This window comes from Rhinatrema bivittatum, chromosome 15 (genome assembly GCF_901001135.1).
Source record: "Rhinatrema bivittatum chromosome 15, aRhiBiv1.1, whole genome shotgun sequence".
NCBI lineage: Eukaryota > Metazoa > Chordata > Amphibia > Gymnophiona > Rhinatrematidae > Rhinatrema > Rhinatrema bivittatum.
In genome coordinates this window covers 20742600-20754711 of record NC_042629.1, presented here as the reverse complement: position 1 = coordinate 20754711, position 12112 = coordinate 20742600, and positions in this window count along the sequence as shown.

The window sequence follows — 12112 nt, the reverse complement described above, 5'->3', positions numbered from 1 at the left end:
TGGAAAGTATGAGGGTTAAATTCATGGAAAGCAGGCAGCAGCAAATGAAATCCTCATGCTCGTTCTTTAGTCCCACTCCATCCTGTCACTCCTGTGCTGCCACTTTTCCCTGCTTAAGACCTGGAGCAATTTTGAAAGGGGCTTTTACCCATGAAGATCCCTTTGAAACTTGCCCCCAACAAAGAGGGTAATCTTAAAAGGAGCGTGCGTACACTCACACATGCTCGTATCAGCCTGCAAGCAAAGATATGTTAAAATTTTAAATTGTGTGTGCACTTGCGCGCATAGGGCTGGATATTAAGAGTTATGCGCGCAACCCGGCGTGCACAAATCTACGCCTGATTTTATAACATGTGTGTGCGCAGCCACGCGCATGTTATAAAATCCAGGGTTGGCGTGTGCAAGGGGGTGCACAATTGTGCAACTTGCTCGCGCCGAGCCGCACAGCCTTCCCCCGTTCCTTTGCGACTCGCGCAAGCCCCAGGACGTGCGTATGCCCCGGGGCTTGAAAAAAGGGGCGGGGGTTCCGGGGGCGGGGCTGTGGCATGGCCGGAGCCTCCAGGCACAGCGGCACTTTGCTGCTGTACCTGGGATCGCAGGCCGGCCTACGCCTGTCTGGAGGCAGGCGCAACTTATAAAATAAAGGTGGGGGGGATTTAGGTAGGGCTGGGGGGTGGGTTAGATAAGGGAAGGGAAGATTGGGGGGGGCCGAAGGAAAGTTCCTTCTGAGGCCGCTCCGATTTTGGAGCAGCCTCGGAGGGAACAGGGGAAAGCCATCGGGGCTCCCCTAGGGCTCGGCGCTCACAAGGTGCACGCCGACCCCGGATTTTATAACATGCACGTGGCTGCGTGTGCATGTTATAAAATCGGGCGTAGATTTGTGTGTGCCGGGTTGCGCGCACAAATCTATGCCCGCGCATACGTCTTACAATCTGGCCCATAATTTGCAGCTTTTTACAATCCATGTTGCTAGCTCATGGCCCACATATATATATGTGGCCATTTTTGCCCAAGCGATGTTTTTAAAATCAACCTCAATATTTAGAAGGAACCCCACGCTCTCCCATAGAGCCCCTTTGGAGGTGTATCAGAAAAATGCAATAAGAAATTATAGTTTTAAAAAAAAAAAAAAGGATAATTCCTGGGCTCTGAATGTAAAAGTCATCAAATATATAACCTATTCTCCAAAGGAAGCCTGTATGGTTTAATTCAAAATTAATTTATTTTGTGATACTAGCAATGTATTATTAACATAAATAGATATTTCAATCTATCAGGTAGGTCAAACCACCTTAGAGGAGTGGCATGCTACTCAGAAGAAAAACAGATAGTAGACAGATACCTCATGAGAGGCTTCTACGAAAACTAAAAAGTCATGGGATAGGAGGCGATGTCCTTTCGTGGATTACAAGCTGGTTAAAAGACAGGAAACAGAGAGTAGGATTAAATGGTTAATTTTCTCAGTGGAAAAGGGTAAACAGTGGAGTGCGTCAGGGATCTGTACTTGGACCGGTGCTTTTCAATATATATATAAATGATCTTGAAAGGAATACGACGGGTGAGGTTATCAAATTTGCAGATGATACAAAATTATTCAAAGTAGTTAAATCACAAGCAGACTGTGATACATTGCAGGAGGACCTTGCAAGACTTGAAGATTGGGCATCCAAATGGCAGATGAAATTTAATGTGGACAACTGCAAGGTGATGCATATAGGGAAAAATAACCGTTGCTGTAGTTACACGATGTTAGGTTCCATATTAGGAGCTACCACCCAGGAAAAAGATCTAGGCATCATAGTGGATAATACTTTAAAATAGTCAGCTCAGTGTGCTGCAGCAGTCAAAAAAGCAAATAGAATGTTAGGAATTATTAGGAAGGGAATGGTTAATAGAACGTAAAATGTCATAATGCCTCTATATCGCACCATGGTGAGACCACACCTTGAATACTGTGTACAATTCTGATCGCCGCATCTCAAAAAAGATATAGTTGTAATGGAGAAGGTACAGAGAAGGGCAACCAAAATGATAAGGGGATGGAACAGCTTCCTATGAGGAAAGGCTGAAGAGATTAGGGCTGTTCAGCTTGGAGAAGAGATGGCTGAGGGGGGATATGATAGAGGTCTTTAAGATCATGAGAGGTCTTGAACGAGTAGATGTGACTCGGTTATTTTCACTTTCGAATAATAGAAGGACTAGGGGGCATTCCATGAAGTTAGCAGGTAGCACATTTAAGACTACCCCTGTTAACATGTATTTTCAAGCCTTTTTGTTCAAATGTAAACCGGTATGATGTCCCCACTAATACCGGTATATAAAAGTTTCTTTAAAAAAAAAAAAAATTAAGACTAATTGGAGAAAATTCTTTCTCACTCAATGCACAATAAAGCTCTGGAATTTGTTGCCAGAGGATGTGGTTAGTGCAGTTAGTGTAGCTAGGTTCAAAAAAGGTTTGGATAAGTTCTTGGAGGAGAAGTCCATTAATGGCTATTAATCAATTTTACTTAGGGAATAGCCACTGCTATTAATTGCATCAGTAGCATGGGATCTTCTTAGTGTTTGGGTAATTGCCAGGTTCTTGTGGCCTGGTTTTGGCCTCTGTTGGAAACAGGATGCTGGGCTTGATGGACCCTTGGTCTGACCCAGCATGGCAATTTCTTATGTTCTTATACCTCCAAATTCTGCTGATCTATTCATCCCTATCACTAACTTTGCTAAATTCAAATCATTTCCGAATCAGTTTTGTGAATCTTTTCAACATCCCCCCTCACCCCCAAGAAGCATCAAGATTTTGCATACTCTTTTGGAATTATTAAAAACTTTGTTTGACCTTCCTTCTCGGAAGGTCAACAGTTGCAATCTGCCTCTCCAAAGTATAATCACACTAAGCACTGCACTGTGATTTACAATGGGAACTCTGCTACACAAAACTGAGCTCATTTTTTTGTTTGTAAACTGCTGCACTTACAACTCAATTCACAGGCTGAAGTGGGATCTAAAGCTGAGATGCAAATGTGGTTTGATACTGGTTCCAGATTCCATATTTTTTTATGCATTTCACTATTTCCGTGGCTACAGGCCTCCAACACAGCGACCATTTGCTGCTATGTCGGAGGATCGCATGCCAGCAGGCTGCCGGCGCGCACCTGCGCCTGCCTCCAAGCAGGTGCAAAAGGTTTGAGAAGAATTTCGGGTGGGGGGGTTAGAGTAGGCCTGGGGGAGGGGGGAAAGGTTAGGGGGAGGGAACGGGGGAAGCCCATGGGCATCAGTGCGTGCAAGGTACACTAGTGTGCACCCCCTTGGAGGTGCTGACCCCCAATTTTATAACTTGCACGTGCCAGCAACAAATTCCTCAGCTTAATTGTACACTGAGTGAAAAATGAATTTAAGCAAGGCAATATCTACATTAAACTTTGAAATAATGTTCACAGTCTATATAAACTAAAAGTTACCTGGGTGTATTATATGTTATAATAGGTTGATCCATGTTGCCGCATTGTGGTGATTTTCTTTACCTCGCTTGCCAACATCTAATCTAGAACCATGTTCTCTTCACCTAGATCAGAATTAGCTTCTTATCTCTCATGTCTAATCCACAAAGCCAACCCATGGAAGTCTTTTAAACTTTTATAACTAGGCTCCTAGGAATTCTGCCTTACAACATATGGCTGCAAAACAGAATGGTGTCAGCCTCAGGGCTAGCCAGTGCCATTTTGAAAAAGTGGACCAGTGGGACAGAAATAACTGGGGATCAGTCCTGCCCCATTTCAACTCCATATGAGAAATGGATGGGGTAAACTGTCTGAGGAGAATCGAGGGATAGTGGAAGGCCTATACAGGAAAGTAGGTGGGAGAGGGAGAAGCTTTTTAACTAGTTGGTGATGGTAGGGGGAAACAGACATTTTGTTTTATTTTTCCAGTTTTGTGTTTGTTTCCATCAAGTAAATAAAACAAACTTTCAACAATAAAAATAATTCTTAAAAAATGAAGATCAGAAAATTAACTATCACAGTTTACCTATTCTCTTCCCTACCTCCTCTTTTGGTTTTGTACTGAGCTGAAGCCCAGTTTTTATACCAGACACATATACACAGAAAATATACTTGAGCTGTCCACAAATGTGCAGTTGTCATCAGGGTGCTTATATCATTTGTAAGCTTAATTTGCCTGTTTACTGATGCTGTGTAATGATGTATATAATGCGATAATATGAGATGCAAATGCATTTACTTTAAAATGGTGGTAGAATGCAGTCATAATGCAGAGTATGTTTTCATGACATCCAAGGTGTGAAATCATAATGTAAGAAAGTGATTTATACAGCTTCTTTCATAAGTGCCACTTGTCAGATACAACTCTAATCATCAGTGAAAGGGGGTGGGGGTGGGAACAAGAGAACAGGAAATTAGAGCAAAACTCCCCCTCCAGAGATATGCTTGCTCTCAGCATCAAATAGCAAGATATAATTTTCTATTATTCAGCCAATGGAAGAAATTTTCCCAGTTTGAATTGCTTGGCTATTCTCATTCCTTTTTCTTCTGCATAGAAATGAGATGTATTTCTTGTTGCTATTAAATAAATAAATGAGCATTAAAAGGCATCATGTCATGTAGTATAAAATAATAGAAGAAACAGCACTTATAGAAAGCTGCAGCACAGTTTTAGAGGGCACAGTGGTATGTCTGAATTCAAAATTCCATCCGTAAGAGATCATTTACCATGCACATCTTATTTATATTAAACTCAGTGGTGGTGGTGTTAGGAGCCAAAACAGTGACAGAACTGAAGTATGTGGATGCAACTTTGTGTGTGGAGGATTCAGGGCCGGTGGAAGCACTAGGCGAACTAGGCGATTGCCTAGGGTGCCACGGGTTTAGGGGTGACCCAGCAACCACCTACTGCTTCCATCGGACCTGCTTAGAATTGTGAAAAAATGTCCCGATTCCCACCACTGGTGGCAGCTGCAAGACCCAGGCAATTGGACCTCCTTCTTTTAGCCCTCGAGAACCAGAAGAGGAAATGTGCTGTGGGCCCGCATGGCCAAGAAGAAGGATGCCCAATCGTCGTAGCTGGAAGGAGTGGCCAGAAGAAAAGACTGAGAGGGTCAATTGCAGCTTTGGCCAGCCGCACGGTAGGAGAGAGGCAGAATCGGTCGGGCTGTGCGGCTGAAGATCGGCAGCATTCAGGCTGGCCCACGCAGCAGGAGAGAGACACCAATCAGCCAGGCTGCATGGCAGGAGAAAGGCAGGATCGGCTGGGCGAGCTGCAGAAAAGAGGCAGCATCTCTGCTGAACGAGGAAGACAGTGGAGGCCTCCTGATGCCTTGGAAGTCCAAGAAGAAAGCTGCTGCTGCTGCCTACACCTAGGATGGAGAGTAAAAAATATATATGCGTGTGAGCATGTGTGAGTGCATGTGTATATGGGGAGAGAGAGCATGTGGGGGGGAAAAAAAGAGTATGTGTTTGTGAGAGAGAGCATGTGAGGAAGAACTAGTGTGTGGGGTGAGAGCCTGTGGGGGGGGAGAGAGAGCATTTGTGTTTGAGAGAGCATGAGGGGGAGAGAGAACGTGTGTGTGTGAGAGAGCATGTAGGGGAGAGAGAGAAAGTGTATGAATATGTTTGAGTAAACGAATATGCCTGTGTTGGAGGGTGTGCATTTGTTTATTTATTTATAGCTTTTTTTATTCCGATGTTCGTTTGCACATCACATCGGTTTACATTGAAACTGGTGGAGAATAAAAATTATATAAATAGCGTAAGAGGGGAAATTACATCATAACAATATTTTAAACATTTCAGGGCAGAAATGTTTCAGTTAAGTTGAGGGAGATGGGCTGAGACTTCAAGGTAGGCAGTGAATAGGAACAACATAACAGTAGACGATCCTGAAGGCGGAAGTGAGGTCAGATGTATCAGTGGTTGGGGCAGGCAGAGAACAGGAGAATCCAGAAACGGACCAGAGGTCAGGGCAGGTGGCTAGCAGAAGAGACGGTGAGCAGGCAAGTGGTCAGGGCATGGTAGACTACGCAGAATCCAGGAATGGGCCGAGTCAAGAACCAGGAGAGCAAGCTGAGAGAACGAGGAGCCGGAACAGGGAAATGAGTGGGAACAGGAACACATGGAACAGGAGCTGGGTCAGGAACATACAGAGGAGGCCTGGATCAGGAACATATGGAGCAACCAGCAGCTCAGAGCAGAGCAAGACCTGTTGCTGAGGCAAGGATGGGGCAGCAGGGGCTGCCTTAAATAGCGTCTAGGGTCGAGGTCAACATCCGGGGCCGCAGGAAGTTTTCCTGCCATGGCCTCTTTAAATCTAATTGAGAGCCACGCGTGCCTAGCAACAACAGAGGCCGGTAGTGCAGCAGCGGCAGGGTTGGCTCCCCGCCGCGTTGGGGGTAGCGACAGCGGTGTCTCGGACCAGCTCGGGGGGTGAGTGTGGCCAGCTGTGAGGTTCCGTGGCTGGCCACCGCAACAAGAGGAGGAGGGAGGATAGGGGAACTTAGTAGTTAGGGGAAGTGCCAACGGATGACAAGGGACATGGCTGGGACCTCTTCCTTGGCAAGAAGACTAGCAAGTAGAATTGATGGACATTAGGTCAAGGTTGGGTCTTGACAAACCTGGCCAGTGGGTCTACAAATAATGAGAGTCATTTTTCAAATCATGTTATGGCATTTTCGCATGCGTTAACACGTTTTTGCATGTGAAAAATGCCTTAACACATGCGATAAGCGCCATAAAAGGGGAGAGACTGGGGAGGAGTCCAGGGCGGGATTTCTGAAAAAGTGGGCTAGCTTGATGGACTCTCTGATGTGTAACATCAAGCTAGCTTGTGAGAACATTGTACAAATCTCATCTTTGTGTGAGTTTTCTCACTCCAAAGGACATCAAATCTTGACAAGAGGGTACTGTTCTGCTCATACATCTCACTCTGCCTTAAAAGTGGCCCCTAACCCCTACACTACTACCTAAACTCACCTCGAGTTACTAGGTGGGCCTTCTATAGAGAGATTAATAGCTTACTACTACAAGGGTCTTGTAGACAGGTTCTCTCATATTTTCTGTAAATGATGTTTATGATGCATGCTTTTTTCTGTATTGAATATATTCTGCGCTCTTGTTTTTATGTCCAAATTTTATGTATTTATTACATATGCTTTATTGGGATCCACCTGGAACTTTGGACAAGAGTGGAATATAAATATTTTAAATAAACATATATTAGATTTCCTTATTAGGGTATCTAATAAATGGCTGCAGCTATTATAGCCAAGTTTGTGTTTCTTATTAGTGGGTGGTACCCTTCTTGGGAGGAAGGCAGCCAAGTGGGTCATGGATGCCCCAGTTACGTTAGCAATGATTTGGAAAGGAATGGAGAATAAACTTAATGCCCCTGTATAAATCTACAGTACGACTGCACCTTGTGTATTGTGCTTAGCTCTGGTCATACCATTTCAAAAACTAGATATAGCTGAACTAGAAAAGGTGCAGGGAAAAGTAACAAAATAATAAAAGGGATGGAATGGCTCCCTTATGAAGAAAGGCTAGAAAAATTAGGGCTTGTCAGCTTAGAGAAGAGATAACTGAGAAAGGATATGATAGAGGGTTATAAAATCATGAGGGGTGGAAAAGATAAATAGGGAATATTTATTTGCTCTTTGAAATAGTACCGGAATATGAAATTGACTGGTGACAGATTATAAACAAATTGGGCAAATTATTTGTGGAATTTGCTGTCAGAGGATGTGGTCAAGGCATCTTGCATATCTGAATTTAAAAGGGATTTAGACAAGTGCCTGGAAGAAAAGTCCATAATCAATTATTAGCCAGCTTTTCTTGGGGGAAAGCTTATCCATGTGAGAGGCAACACGAAATGCGTCTATACTTTAAGATCTAGCAGGTACTTCCGAGAGATTTGGATTGGTCCATGTCAGAGACAGGATGCTGGATATGATGGCCTGACCCAGCATGGCATTTCCTATGTATAAATTGCTATTTGGGTCAATTGAAGGCAAAGTGGCTTGCCAAAGCTGCATTAGTCAGAGAAGTGGGGTTTGAACCCTGGCTTTTCTGGTTCCCAGCCTTCTGCTCTAATCACTATCCCACTCTTTCACTCTTGCTTAGGATACGCACCAAAATGGACCACAGGGGAAGGGCAAGGGAGGGAGGAAACAAAAATTGGAGAAGTGTCTGTGGCAGCACAGTAACAGATACCAATGGACAGACTGGGTGGACCCAAGTGGTCCTTATCCGACAACAATTTTCATGTTTTCAGTATCAATGCATCCAGTACTGTAAACAAGATAACTTGTTTCCTGGGCACTGTCTTAGTAATGGGGGCTGTGAGGGAGTTTCCCCAGAACATTAAGAAAGGTGGAAAGAAGGCAAAACGATTACCGGCATGGTTAAAAGGGGAGGTGAAAGAAGCTATTTTAGCCAAAAGATCTTCATTCAAAAATTGGAAGAAGGATCCAACAGAAGAAAATAGGATAAAGCATAAACATTGGCAAGTTAAATGTAAGACATTGATAAGACAGGCTAAGAGAGAATTTGAAAAGAAGTTGGCTGTAGAGGCAAAAACTCACAGTAAAAACTTTTTTAAATATATCCGAAGCAGAAAGCCTGTGAGGGAGTCAGTTGGACCGTTAGATGATCGAGGGGTTAAAGGGGCACTTAGAGAAGATAAGGCCATCGCGGAAAGATTAAATGATTTCTTTGCTTCGGTGTTTACTGAAGAGGATGTTGGGGAGGTACCCGTAATGGAGAAGGTTTTCATGGGTAATGATTCAGATGGACTGAATCAAATCACGGTGAACCTAGAAGATGTGGTAGGCCTGATTGACAAACTGAAGAGTAGTAAATCACCTGGACCGGATGGTATACACCCCAGAGTTCTAAAGGAACTAAAAAATGAAATTTCAGACCTATTAGTAAAAATTTGTAACTTATCATTAAAATCATCCATTGGATAGCAAATGTAACCCCCAATATTTAAAAAGGGCTCCAGGGGTGATCCGGGAAACTACAGACCGGTTAGCCTGACTTCAGTGCCAGGAAAAATAGTGGAAAGTGTTATAAACATCAAAATCACAGAACATATAGAAAGACATGGTTTAATGGAACAAAGTCAGCATGGCTTTACCCAGGGCAAGTCTTGCCTCACAAATCTGCTTCACTTTTTTGAAGGAGTTAATAAACATGTGGATAAAGGTGAACCGGTAGATATAGTATACTTGGATTTTCAGAAGGCGTTTGACAAAGTTCCTCATGAGAGGCTTCTAGGAAAAATAAAAAGTCATGGGATAGGTGGCGATGTCCTTTCGTGGATTGCAAACTGGCTAAAAGACAGGAAACAGAGAGTAGGATTAAATGGGCAATTTTCTCAGTGGAAGGGAGTGGACAGTGGAGTACCTCAGGGTTCTGTGTTGGGACCCTTACTATTCAATATATTTATAAATGATCTGGAAAGAAATACGACGAGTGAGATAATCAAATTTGCAGATGACACAAAATTGTGCAGAGTAGTTAAATCACAAGCAGATTGTGATAAATTGCAGGAAGACCTTGTGAGACTGGAAAATTGGGCATCCAAATGGCAGATGAAATTTAATGTGGATAAGTGCAAGGTGATGCATATAGGGAAAAATAACCCATGCTATAATTACACGATGTTGGGTTCCATATTAGGTGCTACAACCCAAGAAAGAGATCTAGGTGTCATAGTGGATAACACATTGAAATTGTCGGTTCAGTGTGCTGCGGCAGTCAAAAAAGCAAACAGAATGTTGGGAATTATTAGAAAAGGAATGATGAATAAAACGGAAAATGTCATAATGCCTCTGTATCGCTCCATGGTGAGACCGCACCTTGAATACTGTGTACAATTCTGGTCGCCGCATCTCAAAAAAGATATAATTGCGATGGAGAAGGTACAGAGAAGGGCTACCAAAATGATAAGGGGAATGGAACAACTCCCCTATGAGGAAAGACTAAAGAGGTTAGGACTTTTCAGCTTGGAGAAGAGACGACTGAGGGGGGATATGATAGAGGTGTTTAAAATCATGAGAGGTCTAGAACGGGTAGATGTGAATCGGTTATTTACTCTTTCGGATAGTAGAAGGACTAGGGGACACTCCATGAAGTTAGCATGGGGCACATTTAAAACTAATCGGAGAAAGTTCTTTTTACTCAACGCACAATTAAACTCTGGAATTTGTTGCCAGAGAATGTGGTTCGTGCAGTTAGTATAGCTGTGTTTAAAAAAGGATTGGATAAGTTCTTGGAGGAGAAGTCCATTACCTGCTATTAAGTTCACTTAGAGAATAGTCACTGCCATTAGCAATGGTTACATGGAATAGACTTAGTTTTTGGGTACTTGCCAGGTTCTTATGGCCTGGATTGGCCACTGTTGGAAACAGGATGCTGGGCTTGATGGACCCTTGGTCTGACCCAGTATGGCATTTTCTTATGTTCTTATGTTCTAACACCTTAAAAGACTGGTCCCAACTATCTTGCCTGGGCCTCCTTAAGAAATGGCCTCGCAAAGGATTCTGGTCCAGGGAAGGCTCCTTTGCCCAGGAAATTAAAAGTCAGGATGCAGAACGGTTAGAGGGATTCCAGGATGAGGGCAGAAGATGTGTATGCTAAGACACAGGGGCGGATTGACCTATTGGGGGATCGGGCATCCCCCGGTGGGCCGGTCTACCTGGTCACGTGGTCTCGACCGCGTGGGTCTTCTTCAGCCCAGCCTCAACGCCTTTCAGCCAGCCCTTGCCGGAGGCCAAGCCGGCGGGGGCCGAAGAAATACAAATCGAGGCCGGCGCAGCCCGAAGAAATGAAGATGGGAACCTCCCAGCCAGTCCCCGCCGGAGAAATTAAAATCGAGGCCGGCGGCGGCCGAAGAAAAGAAGATGGGTGCCTCCCAGCCAGCCTCAAGCGGGGGCTGACTGGGCGGCACCCATCTTCTTTTCTTCGGCCTCCGCCGGCTTTGATTTTAATTTCTTCGGCCTCCGCCGGAGACAGCCGGCCCCCGAAGGTCGGCGGGGGCCGAATAAATTAAAATCGAGGCCGGTGGCGGCGGCGGAGGCTGAAGCAAAGAAGATGGGCGCTTCCCAGCCAGCCTCAAGCGGGGGCTGGCTGGGCAGCGCCTATCTTCTTTTCTTAGACCCCCGCCGGCCTCGATTTTAATTTCTTCGGCCCCCGCCGGCCTCGATTTTAATTTCTTCGGCCCCCGCCGGAAACCAAGAGGGCTGAAGAAATTAAAATCGAGGCCGGCGGGGGCCAAAGAAATTAAAATCGAGGCCGGTGGGGGCCGAAGAAGTGAACATCGGCGCTGCTAACCGCCGACCAGCTGTTCAACCTTGGATCGGAAGGGTGCTTCTGTGTATATGTGAGAAAGGAACGGGGTGTGTGTGTATGTGAGAAAGGAATGGAGCTTCTGTGTGTGTGTATACGGTATGTATGTGAGAGAGGAATCTGCCAGTTTAAAAAAAAAATCTTTTGTGCTAGTAGTGCAACTTTTGAAAAGTTGGATGAAAGATTAAATTACTGAATGTTAAGCATCCCTCTTCTAGAAAATAAAATTTAGCAAAGTGGGTAGAGACAAATACTAAAGGAAAAACTATTTAAAATGTTTATCTCAGCAAAATCACAAATTTAAGATACTGATGCCAGGTTTTGTTTTTTTTTAAGCATAATTTAAGCATGAAGACTAGAATAGTTTCAATCTGAAATGGTTTTGCTATTTTTTTTAAGCCTATAGAAAATGTCAACTTCCCATTTAAAAGGGAAGTTGACTAAGGATGTCTTTCGGTTCCATATCTCCCACATGAATAATCATACGACTGATAGTTTGAAGAAAGACACTTGCTTTATTGCCTGGAAGCGTAAAACAAGAGAAGCTGTACTGTGTGGGTGGCTGTCCCTTGGGAGGACAGAACCTGAAGGAAGGGTGTCATTTCGCCTTTTGATAGGAATGTGGTTTTCTTATTTAATGGTTGGGATCATCACTTTCACTGTTAGTAAAAGTGAAAAATGCTGCAAGTCTGAAAGCAAGGTGCTTCTGTGAGTGTAATGTGTATGTGAGACAGGGAGAGTGCTTCTGTGTGTGTGTG